Here is a 14,882-nt window from a genome sequence, read left to right as displayed (position 1 = left end):
ATGACGAAGCGTCAAAGTACTCTTTTTTTTCTATTTTTACTGGTCTTTTATTATTAGTATTATAATTTATTTCTTATTGATGAGGCAAGACTGATCCTAGGGCGGGGCAGTGAGCTGATGGTTGGTTCCACGGGCAGCTGCATTAGCCGTCAATTTAATCTGAGACACTGAGCCCTAAATCCTCTAACCTCTGGACACGTGTGTGTGTGTGTGTGTGTGTTGAGAGGAACGTGTCTGAACGATGGACTCTTCATATGAGCTGAGGCCCTGGAGGAGCGCAGCAGGAGGACTGAACACACGTATGGTGTTCCAATGTCGGAGGGCCCCCCCCCCCCCGGTTTGTTTTTTTGTGTATATGGATTCTTGCAGTGCTGTTATCAAGTGCGTCCCCCTCAGAACAAACAGAGAGGAGCTGGAGCTCTGAGCAGTCGCTTACCTCAGTCGCGCTGCGTCTGCTTCTGTTAATCACTTGGCTCGTGATTTTTATGATCAGTGAACCGTCGGGCTTCAAGGGCTGCACCCCCGCCCCCACACCCCCCTGTTCACACCAGGTGTGGATCATGATGGGAAGATATCAGGCATATTTATGGGACTGAGAGTTTTGTGTGTGCCAAATTTGGTGAGGATCGATGGAATCCAAGATAACTGTAGGCCCTTGGCAGAGGTATGAACTCTACTGAGTGCAATCTTAGTTATTATTATTATTATTCTTCATATTTGGTGCTACAGAGTGCTCCTGTCCTGCGGTTTAAAGCAGGTGTTGCCACGTGTTTCAGACCAAATGACACAAAACTGCGGCCGGGAGCGACACCTGCTGAGCAGAAAAAGTTTGCTCACAGGGATTCGATGCAGAACTCTGACGGACAGCCGACGTGAGCAATGTGACAGTGTTTAGTCCCACGTCTGCATATTAGTGGCCAGTAAGCCGTTGCTCCAACAATAAAATCATACTCATCCCTTGAGTATATGATGTTTTGCTGTACAGTTGACGCCTGCACATTGACCACGCTGACCACAGTCCACCGCGTTCCTCCATTGGTAAAATTCAGATGTTGCAGTGAGCGAAAAGCCTGCAGGGCGGAGAGCCGAGGAATAATGGAGACGGACGACGGAGAAGTATCGGGGAAGGAGAACGAGCAGCAAAAGACAGAAGACACATTGCATGAGAGGAAACACAGTGGAGCAGTATGAGGGGGCGCCTCACGAAGGAGAGATGGGGAAAAAAACTGATCAGGGAAGCATTGCGATGATTAGGAATTACTGTCTCGTATATTTCCCCTTGTTTTTTACATCACCATTACGTTTCTAATCAACCTATCTTCGCCGTTTAATCCTCTCGGTGACTTTCTTGCAATGCGCTCAATCCGACTTTTATTAATCTCGCTCTCGGCTTTATTATTTTTCTGCGAACATATTCGTCTGAGGAGTGAGGGGATTTGAAACCGTAATGTTGTTGGCACGCCAGTAACCTACGTGGTTACTGTAAAAAATGGAATCTGGGATTAAAGCACGTTCCATTCCAGAAATGTAATTGAGAATACAGTTTTATCTGTGTGCGATTGTACTTTTGAGGAAACGGGGTTGTGAAATGAACGTTATGAATACTTTTAATACAAGCAAGATTAATACATTCTTTTTTTAGATTTAAATTAAAAAAACAATCATTTGACACAAAGATTTTAGCTCAACAAGTGTCTGGTATTTTCAAAATACCAAGTCAAGGGAAGAGCTGGAAAAAGGGGAGAAGAGGTTGAGAGGGAAAACAGGAACAGAGAGAAGGAACAAAGGGAGTAGACACAAATATTCACAGACAAATAATAAAGCCAAGATCTACATTAATAAAAGCCCAGTGCGAAGAAATGGCAAAGATAGGTTGATGAGAAACATATTGGTGATATGTAAAACACAAACGTAATCTGGAACAAAATAAGTTCCTTACAGAAACGTTATTGAATATTCAGAATACGTTCTTCTTTTTAAAAATAAATCATTTAAAAAAAATCCAATTATCTGACACAAAGAACTTAGCTCAACAAGTGTCTGGTATTTTCAATTTACCAAGATAAGGGAAGAGAGGCAAAAAGAGAGAAGGGACAAAGGGAGCAGAGGAGAGGAAAAAAGATGAGGAATGATCAGCTTGCTGTTGTTTTTCCATTAATAAGTGAATTCACAGAGCTCGATCGCGCACTTTATCAATAATTAAACTGTTAATTAAGAACACTATGCTTCAATGAACAGTAAAGAAAAGCTAATAGGGATTAAAGAGGCAGCTACGCACTCCTCTTTTTTGAGTATATCAATTTAACTTTAACCGCCGACAGTTGAATGAATTGTCACTTTTGATTTACAAAGCAAATAATACTCAAACGGATAGAATATATTCATGTTGACATGAGCACTGTAGCAGTGTTAGTATTTTGTAGATGGAGGAACAGCCACTGCAACGCGAGCAAATCCAAGCTGTTTGAGCATCTGAAAACAAAGCTGGCCGAAAGAAAAGCTCGTGAAGAAGCAGGCGGGAGCACAAATCAAGGGGAGCAGAGCTGCCGACAAGGCAAAGAGACTAACAGAAATATGATGGATGAATTATGACATTTGAAAGGATGTTCAGAAAAGGGACGCAGTTGGCCTGATCTTTCCACATGAGAGAAATCACTTGGGTCCCTTACCAGATTTGATGGTGACTGTTGATGATGAAATCACAGTTGGCCAACGACACATAACTCACTCACTCTTAGGAGGACAAAAGTTCCGTCCGTCTCCAGAAAGAGTCCAACACTTCCTCTCCCGGTGCTGCTACAGCCCTGGTGACTTCGTCCCTCAAGTGATGTGTCTTGGAAGCGCTATAAGTGAGGATCGTTCTGACATTTCACTGTACTCCACACAGTGTGGGAGTGAGGGCGTTTGTAAGAGCAGCAACATTGTGTGTTTTTTTATAGGACACATTTGTCAAAATGAAAAACAGATTTTGTACGACACACTGTCGGTTTCACCACAAACCATGGCGTCCAAGTGAACGATCTCTGTTGTGATCCAGGCTCCAAGAGACTGACATGACTGCAGCCTGTTCCGATGGAACACCTGTGAGTTGTGAAGTTGAGAAGGAACTTTACAACCAATGCAAAAACAACAACATAATTGTATTTTTTAATTATAAGTATCAGTCTGGTAGAGATTACAGCGGCAGTTGTACAACTGTCCTCTCTCTCTCTTCTCTCCTACTGTCTCTCCTCCCACCCTCTTTCTGCCCACCTCTCCTCTCTTCCCCATTTCTCTCCTCACCCCAACCTGTCGAGACAGATGACCGCCCACAACTGAATCCGGTTCTGTCAGAGATTTCTTCCTGTTAAAAGGGAGTCTTTTCTCTCCACCGTCGCCAAGTGCTTTGCTCATTGTGGGATCTGTTGGGTTTTCCCTGTAATATCGTAATATTGACCTCACTATGTAAAGTGCCTTGAGACAATGTATGTTGTGATATGGCGCCATACAAATAAAATTGAATTGAATTGAATTGAAAAGGGGAAATGCTGTCAGAGTACACGCCAGGAGCCGTGGGAGAGAGTATGGGCCCGTTTCTGGATGGGTGAGGGACAAATCCTGTCTTCCTGTGAAGATCGAGGAATCTTTTTCCTACTGTACTTTTATTACATACTTCGAGAGCCACGGTAAATGAGTGAGCACATATACATCATGGCTGGAACTGCTTCTCTCTGGCATCTGATGTCAGATGGTAGTGATGATGATGATGATGCTAGATCACAGCTAATTTTCTGGTAACACTTTATATTGAGGTACACTTATTCACCATTGACTAGTTGCTTAATAGCATGCATATTAGGAGCATATTTGCTCTTATTCAATACAAATTAATAATTAATAATGTTATATTCTGCATTACCATATAATAAAACCCCTTGGCCATTAACAACGTTTTCCCTCAATGACTTCCTTACGACAGCAACATCCTGAGGTAACACTTCTGACCCCCACACACACACACACACACACACGGATGCACATACAGTTATAATAAGTAAGTAAGTGCTATACAGATAAGGAGACAACACACGTCTTTTCTTGTAAAAATTGGAAACATTTCCACACTTTGACATCTCTACTCTTACGTAAACAAGTAGATAATTACCACATGCATGATTTGACTACGGCACATAAAATAACTCACACAGCAGCTTGCACAGACTTTATAATAAAATGAAATGAAATCATATGAAAACACAAACACTAACATCTTTGGAGAGCATTACATCATAAGATGTACTGTTTATTAAGAACACGCACCTTAACTTGTAGACTATATTAACTCCAAGTTTTCTGTCCACCTGTCATAGCCGCACAATAATTGAGTCTTACTTACAACGTTCATCTGAAATAATCCATCTGTTACTTGTTCTTTATCCCCCCCAATCATGTCACTGCTGTTTATCTTCTTCCTCTATTTTATTCTGTCTCTCCTTCCTTCTGTTCATGTAACCTCCACATTTACTGACCTGAGTTTCAGTGAGTTCACAAGTGCAAATCTGATGGATAATCTCTCTCTCTCCCCCCCCCCCCCCCCCCCCCCCCCTTCCCCTTCTCCCACCTAATCCCCCTCTCTCATCTGGGATTAAAAAAAGAGAGGGATGACAAAAATAAAGACAGTTGGATGGATGGCGTTGTCCCTGAGACAATGACACACGCGTGGTGAGTCGGAGTGAATGGAGAAGAAACATTTACAAAAAGGATGTTCATCCACTCCACCGCCACCAAGTGTGTGGGAATGATGGGTGGCGTAAAGTGCCCTGATGGAACTTCTGTTTTCCTTTGTTGCAAAATAAAATATGTTCACGTGGCCCTAACAGAGAAGTGTATGTATGTGAGTGGTGACCAGACATCCGGAAGAATTCGGGACGGTCCCGAATTACAAGCAGTCGTCCCAGGTCCTGTCCTGATAAGTTATAGCCTAATAAAACATTAAATCCGGATCATTGTGAAGCAGTTTTGGTGTCACCTCCGAGTCAGCTCTGCATTGGTGACAGTCATTCCTTTCCTACGTGAATTATGGCTGTTGTTAAAACAAACCAAAATAGTTTTCCATATAACTTTCATATAACCCAAGCACATACTGCAATTCGAATCGTTTTTATGCACATTTCCAAATTGCATTCAAGGCTAACCTGAGTGGAATTGCCTAAAATGTAAGAAAAGTAGTGGAGATAACACCGGTGGCTGGTGTTCTGATTAACATTTATACTGAGCGCAATGGGAACGCACAGCGACTGATTCATGTCGATGATGTAGCTTGAATTTCACTCAAGCTTCCACTCAACTGGAAAGAAATAAAATGGCAGCAGATCTAAAGGTTTCTTCTCTGCGAGCGCACGGAACAGTGCATGTGAGCAAGCGAGCACTGGTGCTTCGCCAGTTTGGGGCTGGGACGAGAACAAACTCCCCCTCCCCTGTGCGCTCGCAGCTGCTCAACAGTGTCAGACCCTCGCTCACTCAAGTGGAGTTGTGAGACTTGCCTCCTTCGATGGAACAGACTGGACTGACCACCTGCACTTGGCACAAAAGGCCGACAGCTCTCCCTGTTGGAGTTGCTGCCACTGACTGAAGATAACTAACCTATGCGTTGGGGTCTATATTTGTCTGTAGTAATTGTAAGATGTGTGGATCATATATGCTGCTGCTGTCGACACAAAAAGCCTGTTACATGGTGTTTCTTGCAGCGTTTACTTGTGGTGAGCACTCTGTAGAGGTGGCTGCCTCTTTTTTCTCCTACTCCAACATTTCCCCGACATATTCATGAAGATTTTGCTGCCAAGGAGCGGGTTGGAGGGTCAGAGATGGTCTTGGGGACTTGCGTGCTCCAAGTGACCAAGCGAAGGATAGGAGTATCAGCCTCTGTCCCCGCCTCCTCTCAGAACTCACAGGGCAGAGATGCTCGCTCGCTGCATCCTCACGCGTATGGTTTTGCGGGCACGGTATTGTTCTCGTGTTATTATTAATATCATTATTAAGTCTAAATGAATGCCATACACCAACTCTTAATCTTTATGTGACCAGCTTTCAGTGATGAGCTTTTTATTAAGAGCTTTGAAACAGCTTTTGGCTGACGGATTCCGTACCTGACACATCAGTAGACACCCTCAGCAACTGGAGGGAGAGTGAAGGTCCACGTCAGTAACAGTGAGTCCATTGACTTCATGTTCATTGCCTCACACACACAAACACACACACATTCCTTTATCAATTTCACTCCGAGCCCTGACCAGCATTTGGTTACCCTCTTTTTCTCCTGTTATCACCACTCCTCATCCTTTCGTAGGTTCAGGTAGCAGCTGATTAGAATGTGTGTTCCTCTCTGTCTAGATGTATCTCGAAGCATTGGAACGTAAGGGAGAAAGAAGAGGGTTAAAATGCTCAGGATACGAGGGAGGAAAGTGACGTGGCATGTTTGGTTAATGTTGAAGTGAGGCAAGGGAACAAAAAACCCGGTCTCCCGTATTGAGAGCCACCACGCTTATCAACGGACACAAATGGCGAGCTTTCGAATTGTACAATGCAGATAGCTCCGGGGAAAGCAGGGCAATCTCCCTCCGACAGGTCTGCGGAGAATAGAGCTCACATAGACTGTGAGACAAATATGGTTTCTTCTGCTTTCAGAAAACAGAGATGGCGCCGGCCAAAATGCCAAACTCAAGGCTTCAAAATGGGCGTTGATGAACCAGTGGGTGACGTCATGGTGGGTCGCCACTTAGTAGCTCGTCTCACCCAACTATTGATGTTGAGCCTCATACTGCCAGACAACTTGGACATCTGCAGCTCAATCTTTTGGGCCAGAAGTAACATTGAAGTTGGTTTGGTTCGGGTTCAGCTTCTGATTTCTCCTTTTGGTTACCTACAAGACTGTGAGTCTGTTTTGGTTTTCCTTGATTCAAAATACTTTGTGTACTCTGCATTTGGGTCCTGCTGGGTCGCCACCTGACATAGAGAGCTTTGATATAAGGAATGTAGTGATTTGGTGCTCTACATATACAAACATTTTGTATATTTCAACAACAAAAAAACATACTGAAGAAGCAATAAAGGAGAGAAACAGAAGAGAGAGTCGAACCTACCAATTGTTGAGTGGTCTCTCAGTTGAGTTGCACCGGTCTGCTGGTGAGTCGTGTCGCTCCCTTCTTTACTTTCAAAGCTGAGGATAGAGGGAAAAAAGCAAAGTATAAATTCAGAAACAATAAGTCACCAGGCCTGGAGACAAGTGATTTTCCTGTATCCACTGTATACCAACTTTCCTGCATCCATGTGAAACAAATCTTTATCCATTTTTGTCATGCATGGGCAAAACTCCTGACACAGTTGGTGAAACCGATTCTCTGTGGACCAAACTGAGAATCCCTTCTCTTCTCTCATTCATACTCCACACACTGCACTGTATATGTGCGGCACATTTTTCAAATGCTAACATGCTAAATGCATTTCTGCAGAAACCATATTCAAATCTAGAGAATCTTAGAACATTTACAAACAAATTTAATATTAATAATACCAGGCGTAGCTGATTGCAATTTCAGCTGAAAGTCTACCGATGGGTTTTAGTGTCATTACCAAACAGACACGAGGGGACGGATTCTTTTTTTGGAAACATAGATCATGGAAGAAAGGTTACATATTTATTTAGTAACAATTATTTAGCTTGCAATAAAAATACTTAACAGAACAAACGGGGGATGGCTGCTGTAATCACAAGCGAATCAGTGTCCAGTTCCTCACACATGATAATAAAAGTCTATGAATATTTAATAATTTCATCAATCATTATTCGGTTTGAGTCTGAGAGCACTTGTCTATGTCAAGGTTGAAAACATCCCCCCGCCCTAAGGGGGGGGGACGGGGACATACACACACACAGGCTCTCCCCTACTTCCTCACTTATCAGTAGAAGAGCGTTCAGAGTGCCGAGCACGTTCCTATTTACTCTCTAATGCATGTCGACAACCACATCTACTCCATGACGGCGAATAAACTACTATTTACCCCATAACCACTCTTCACACTCAAAAACTCCTTGACAAAAGCTACAAAGCGCTCCAGCGGGGCAGCACGCCCGCCTGAGAAGGAATGTGAAATAGATTACAAACAGAGTTCACGTGCATGCAGGCGAGTGAGCCGGTTTCAAATTTGAGTCTTCTGGAAAGAACTAACACACAGATGGATGTTACAAAATGAACGGTTTCGGGATCTGAGACTGCAGTGAAAGGAGCAGCACAGAAGACGACAGTAAGGAAACAGGCCGGCCGCGACTCCTGTTGTCTCCTCCCTTAACCTGTTTAATGAATGAGTCTGTACGAGTGTGAATGAGTTTGTAGGGTTAGGGGCAGCTGAACACAATCATCAAACCCCTTCCCAAAAGTCCAAAGTCTCCAGCCCTCCGAACTACTGTCAGTTCTGGTAGAGCTCTGAAGTAAACCAAGTTCATGCCTTTGTCTCGTACTTCGCTCTTGCTGACCCCTATTTCCTCCCCGTGCCCAGGATCCAGACGCCAGCCTGCGTCTTCCATTAAAGACTGTTACCTTGTCCTTGGTGCTGCACGGTGGTCAGCGCTGTCGCCTCACAGCAAGAAGGTTCTGGGTTCGAGTCCCGGTTCAAACCAACCAGGGCCTTTCTGTGTGGAGTTTGCATGTTCTCCTCGTGTATGCGTGGGTTCTCTCCGGGTTCTCCGGCTTCCTCCCACAGTCCAAAGACATGAAGAATGGGGTCAGGTTCATTGGAGACTGTAAATTGACCGTAGGTGTGAATGTGAGAGTGAATGGTTGTCCGTCTCTGTATGTGGCCCCTGCGATAGGCTGGCGACCTGTCCAGGGTGAACCCCGCCTCTCGCCCAATGTCCCACCACCGACCCTTAAAGGATAAAGCGGTTGATAACGTCTGTGCCTGCCTTCCTGGGTCCATGATGATTTTGTTTGATAAGTACCTCGAGCTCTCCATAGAGTCGTCATCGCCAAGTCATATTTCTAACACAGCTCGAGTCAAATACTTTAATCGGCACGTATGCCTCACTAATGGGATCAAATCACCGCTGCCAGGTTTCAACAACTGCCGGAAAAACCTGAAACCGGGCAAGTGGAGGCAGTTAGAGCCGCAGATCAACGGCCATGGTTTTGATATGACAATAATCAGACATGTGCTCATGTCAATGATATATGCTAATGAGCCATTGCTGGGCTCGGGTAGCTAGATATGCACCAGTTTTAATATTGTGACTGATCAATGTCTATGGTATACCTTGACATGATGGAGAGCTGGAGAGGGTGGGTCCACTAACCACTACCCCCCGGACGGCTGAGGACGTGTGATAGAAAAGCAGGTGAGACACATTGGGAACAGGTACAGACAATCACTGGGGCAGAGAAGTAAAGTGAACAGAAACAAGAGCACAGGACTCTGACTTTAAAATAAGACAGGAGCTAACAACTGACTATACAACAAACACAGGATAACAAGGTAACCTAACAAAGGAAGACAACAGAATATTATCATAAAATAAACACAAAGTAACGAGTCCATAACCGAAATACTGTAAAGTTCATCAAGAGTTCATGATCCTCCAGGAACATGACAGTATCTGTTCGTCTGCGATCTGCATCGCTCGGAGCTCGAGGTATTATTCACTGTGCTAAGGAAGCAGGATAACATTCTGCTCGTAGGAGGGCTGGCTGAGCCTCGCTGTTTCTTTTCCATATTTATGACCAAGAGGTGTGCAAGGAATTGCTTCCACACCCCCTCCCACTTTATCTCTTCATCTTCCAACTATCTATCCATCTGTCCACCCTCCCATGGCACCAGTGGATTTATCCACATTGCCGCGAGTGCATTTGCAACGAGTTGATTCTTTTGTCAAACATCATCGCAACCTTGTTCTTCCATTTCTTTCATTTTTAATCTACAGTCCATCATCAACAACTTGTTTCTGCCACGTTCAAGTTGCAACCAAACACAACGCGTCAAATGTTAAATGTGGCAGGACAATGTGCAGTAATAACTGCCTAATCATCAACTCAAAAGTTGACAGAGTGTAACTTTATACAACGTGAACCATCCTTCATTGTAGTCATATCTCCCAAAAACATTGTCAGAAAATTTGGGAAAGGGTTGAGACATCCCCAAAAAAAATCCAAACTAACATTGCATCATGACAAATGAGATACTTTGAAGTAAGTGATGGTAACCAAGTTATTACTGTGCACAAAGGAGGCCAGTTTAGTTCTTTTCCAAAAAGAGCCTGGTTTTCTACAAAAAATAAAAAGTAAGCTCATATTCATTGAACTATTTTGGAAGCTTACCACCGTCAGCCAGGTGTATTTGCTTCACAGAACCATGTCTGGTCTGTGCCAGAAGTTTGATATTAATATCATTAATTATGATGATAACCACTCAACCCTTTGAGGCTCATATGAGAAATCGGACTTTGTTATTGGCCTTTCACATACATTTCAGTGTTTGCATTTAAGTTTGCTGATACGTGCCGATATGGAAACTTTTATCCTTCAGGTTAAACACTATGTGCATTTATGTTTAAATTTTCCATAAAAACAACATTCAATTTCTATTTGGTTGTAATTGTGTTTTCTTATTATGTATAGCTCTTTATAATAATGTTTACAGTTAAACTGTACAATACAAAACCTCAATTGCATTTCTTTGTCATACTGGATTTATAACGACATCCAGGGCATGCTGATTCATTATGCATCTATTTATTAATATTTTTTAATTGGACATTATATCATTACCAGGAATCATTCACACCCTCATACTGGCATCTGCGTCGCAGCTCGGCTGAGATGCCGGTCTGTCCTGGGACCTCTCCCCTCTTTGGTTTCGTGTGTGTGTGTGCGTGTGTGTGTGTGTCACCATCAGCAGCTGACTCAATGATTATTGTGATCATTCCTCCCTGTGTTACTTGAAAAAAAAAAACGACTAACCAGTTTCTCCTGCGTCAATGATCTGGACGTCAGCCGGATCATTCCTGTGTTCCCTGTGTAACTTCACCTCAATGCCTCTGCTCACTCAGTTTACCTTTATTAATAAGTCTAATTGTTATATATTTATTAAAGGATATTATAGTATAATTGTGAAGAGAGAAAAAAGAAACCTTAGTTGGCTATAATGTTTCTTATGATGTCCTCACAACAGCCCACGTCAGTAATACCAGGTTTGGGGGTGGGTGCAGAGAAGTTTGAGATATTTTAAAAATGGTGTATGTTTCTGAAGTTATGCCTGAGGTGAGAAGTTAACTCGACCATTATGCCAGTAAGACAGGCAACTAATAGCAGCTGATCATATAGGCTGCATACCTGAGAGAACCTCTGCAGACCATAATTAACACCAGAAGAGGCATCGAAGGTTACAGACGAGTCAACCAAGAGAAGCCTATTAGGGAAATAAAAGGAATGCAGCAATCACTGTTACAAAGTAAATGAAGTAGTGTCCTCCTGCTGCTCCACACAAGGCAAAACACTAAAACAACAAAACAGCTGTTTCAAAAAAAAGAAAGACGGCTCGCAATTTAACCCACGTGTCCCCATGACAACAATGTCATGTCACATCAGCATATCTCCGGCGAACCGCTTTGAAGTGGGAATGTTTCCCTAATGAATCCCAGAGCAAGGATGAAACATTCTGGACGATGAGCGTCCGCCCGCCCCTCTTCATCAGTGGAATGCCTCAATCCATTAAGGGACACTTTGCCCTGACATCAAAATCTAATGACGGGGGTGAGAGTACAGGCCAAGGATGGATTCAGATAATATTACAGCAAAAAGATCATTTTAATCTCTTTATTAAAATACTATCAACAATCAATACTCTAGTATTACAAACTACAGGTAAAAACTACTTCTCTCGAAGCTGTTATTTAAAAATGTAATAAAATGTTAGTTTTCAGACACTTGATAATGTATTAGCATTATCAAGTGTCTGAAAACTAACATTTTATTACATTATTAAATAGCAAAAATTAGGGAAAAAAACATGTTTTCAATTTGTCAATTGATGGCTTTAGATTGATGGACATTTAAAATTAAATATACAACACAATGTGGTCTGAAATAAAAAACAAATCTGTACTTTCAGTCAATGCATGTGCATAATACTGCAAACGGATAACGGTTCACCCAGAATCCCAACACTCGAAGACCTTGGATGACCTCACATGACCCCTTGATGTTGCCATGGCAGCATCAACCTTTTTTCCCCACAACACCACACTGTTCCGTTACTGAGCAATGTCATTTATTCATGAAACCATTACTTCACAGGCAGTTTGTGCGCGCGTGTGTTTTATCCTCTTAACATGTGGATATGTGTGTAAGGATTGTTTGTGCGTACTTGTGTGCGTGCGTGTCGATGTGTTATGGGTTCTTCAGATGTAGCATCTTAAAACAAGTGTAACAAAAAAAAAAATCATCTTTCATCCATCTGTCCAAGGAGCTTGGGAGATGTGACTACTACTTTATGGTTGCCGTTAACAAGCAATCAAAAGTGCTCGTCCAATTAGCAGTAAGCGTGGCTGGATAAACTAACTTTACAAAGAAAATGGAAACAGACGTGATGGTGGAGGTGGCTCAGGAGGGGGCCCTACTCTCTAAGAGTGAACTGTGTGTCATCCCCTCAGCAACGAATGGTGATCATCTGCAGAGATACCCTCCAAAGTAATGTTCCCACCAATTCACCGATACATCAACCTCTGGAAGAGAGACGGCAACAAGTGTCGAGCGCTAACAACTGATGCTGCAAGAACGCTCTCGTGTGTAAATTAGCCTTCATTTGGAAAAAATCTATTAAATTGAATTGAAAACAGGACTTTTGGAAAAAATATGACAAAGTCAATAATTGTTGAATTGACTTTTCAACAGACTTTGGTTTCACTTCAGCTTTGAATACCTTAAAGTAAAGGATGAAGCCTCTAGTAGAGTGCTGATTACAATAATATATATATCAATACAATATTACAGTAATATAGAGCGAGATGTGAGTAACCTTGTGTGTGCTCACTCCCTGTCACTATCGGAGGCGCCTGCAGTCTGAATGAAAGCATCTGGTTTCAGCACGCACACGCACACACACACACACACACACACACACACACACACACACACACACACACACACACACACACACACACACACACACACACGAAGTGTGTGATAGATTCAGTGAGAGGGCACCATGAAGGTTATCTGTGATCAGAGCCTGAAGTCACAAATCCTTTAGAAATAAGCTCTTCGACATATTTGCTACTCACCGGGCATCATGCAAGAACATTTTCCTATTCTTGTCCTAAATTTCTCTCGCTCTTGTTCGTACGAACATGCACTGTCGGATTGATCGAACGCTTCAGTCGTCAGAAAAGTGTGTAGTACATTTCCTGCGTAAACATTAACAGAGACACTTGTGCGTATTTGAGCGTATTTGAGCACAGATACCATGTAATGCAACACTTCCTGAGTTTAGTCATGGAGACGGCATCAGAGAACAAAAAGAAGAACTGCAAAATTGCAGAATGAAGTCCTGCTATACTTTAGGAGGGTTGAAGTGACGGACTAAATCAAAGCTGTCAGTGCAGAGTCCCTCTGCCTTGCATCTTCATCACGTCCACATCGTATTTGGTCAGCAATGTTGTGACACCTTGATGATGTCATATTGTGAAACTTTGGAGCATGTATTACACACCGTTGCCATGGCGACGCATTGCTCGCCATTACATAGGCAGGTGTGTTTCAGGCACTTGGGATGGCTTGAATCTCAACAAACTGGGCAGACATGTGGAGAGTGGCAAATCCTTCCATGTGCAATGTTTCACATTCTAGTTGTTGGGGCCCGAGCGCTGACAAGCATGTCAAGCGAGGACCTATAGTAATCGTAGGAATTATTTTTCTTTTTCTTAGTAAAAGTGAACTGGCGTTTTGAGGACTTAAACTTTCTCGAAAAGTTGTTTAAATTTCCACATGCATCAGAACCGGTAAGAAATTGGTATGTTAGGAATCTCTGGCATGGGCCTGCCAAAATTACTTGATAAAACCCCCTACCACATTTCAATGTCAAGGCCCTCAGCGTTAATTATTATTAATAATATTAATGCTATTATTAAAAATGTCATTGCATCTGTAAGTGTCAGTATTATTATTCTCATCACGGTCATACAACTGAGTAAAGTGCCTTGAGAAAAGTATGTTGTGATTTGGAGCTATACAAATAAAACTGAATTGAGTTGGTATGTAAAAAAAAATGTGACATAACAATTCAATTTGCACATGCATGTTTGCTGCCGGTGCTGGATCAGTATACCTTCATGCAATATTATACAATATGCAGCGAAAATAATTTGACGCGTCTTCTGTGGCGTGTAGAGCAGCTTAACAACCGGCTGTGTTAAGGCCTTCGAGTGCACATGTGGCGCTTGTTGCATGAACCCAGATATGTCATGAGCTAATCTGAGTGTATTTTAGGTTAATGATCTGAAAATAACTTGCATGGTAACAATTTACAACTGACATGTCAAGACCTTGCCTTGCACTACATGCACTGCAACTGCCAAAGATGTACATGAACAGATACAGTATATAATTATAATATAATATGAATTGCAGAGTTAAACAGAATAATGCCAACATAATTAGGTGAAATGTATATATTTATATTTAAATGTTAGTAATTATATTTGTATAATTGCTTGAAAGTTACAAAAAGAAACTATTAATAGGTGAAAGAACTTGGTTTGACTGGCAGTAGGCTGTGACTCCTACAACAGGTCTGGACTCTGGACCACACGAAAACTGTGTTCGTACTTGAAATGAATCTCTAAATACGTGAAAATTGGT

The 14,882-nt window shown here is 42.4% G+C and overlaps 1 protein-coding gene across 9 annotated transcripts in view; it reads right to left on the bottom strand.

The window, feature by feature from the left end:
- The window catches only part of LOC118312259 (teneurin-3-like), a 193,464-nt gene that overhangs the window by 149,885 nt on the left and 28,697 nt on the right, over positions 1–14,882 (bottom strand). For all 9 annotated transcript variants that reach the window (XM_047333787.1, XM_047333790.1, XM_047333789.1 and 6 more), the window contains one exon: positions 7,119–7,195. The gene's annotated coding sequence lies outside the window, so the exon portion shown is untranslated. The remainder of the gene's footprint in view (positions 1–7,118; positions 7,196–14,882) is intronic.

Source organism: Scophthalmus maximus, chromosome 8 (assembly GCF_022379125.1).
Source record: "Scophthalmus maximus strain ysfricsl-2021 chromosome 8, ASM2237912v1, whole genome shotgun sequence".
In the NCBI taxonomy this organism is placed as follows: Eukaryota; Metazoa; Chordata; class Actinopteri; order Pleuronectiformes; family Scophthalmidae; genus Scophthalmus; species Scophthalmus maximus.
This window is presented reverse-complemented; position numbering and strand designations above follow the sequence as displayed.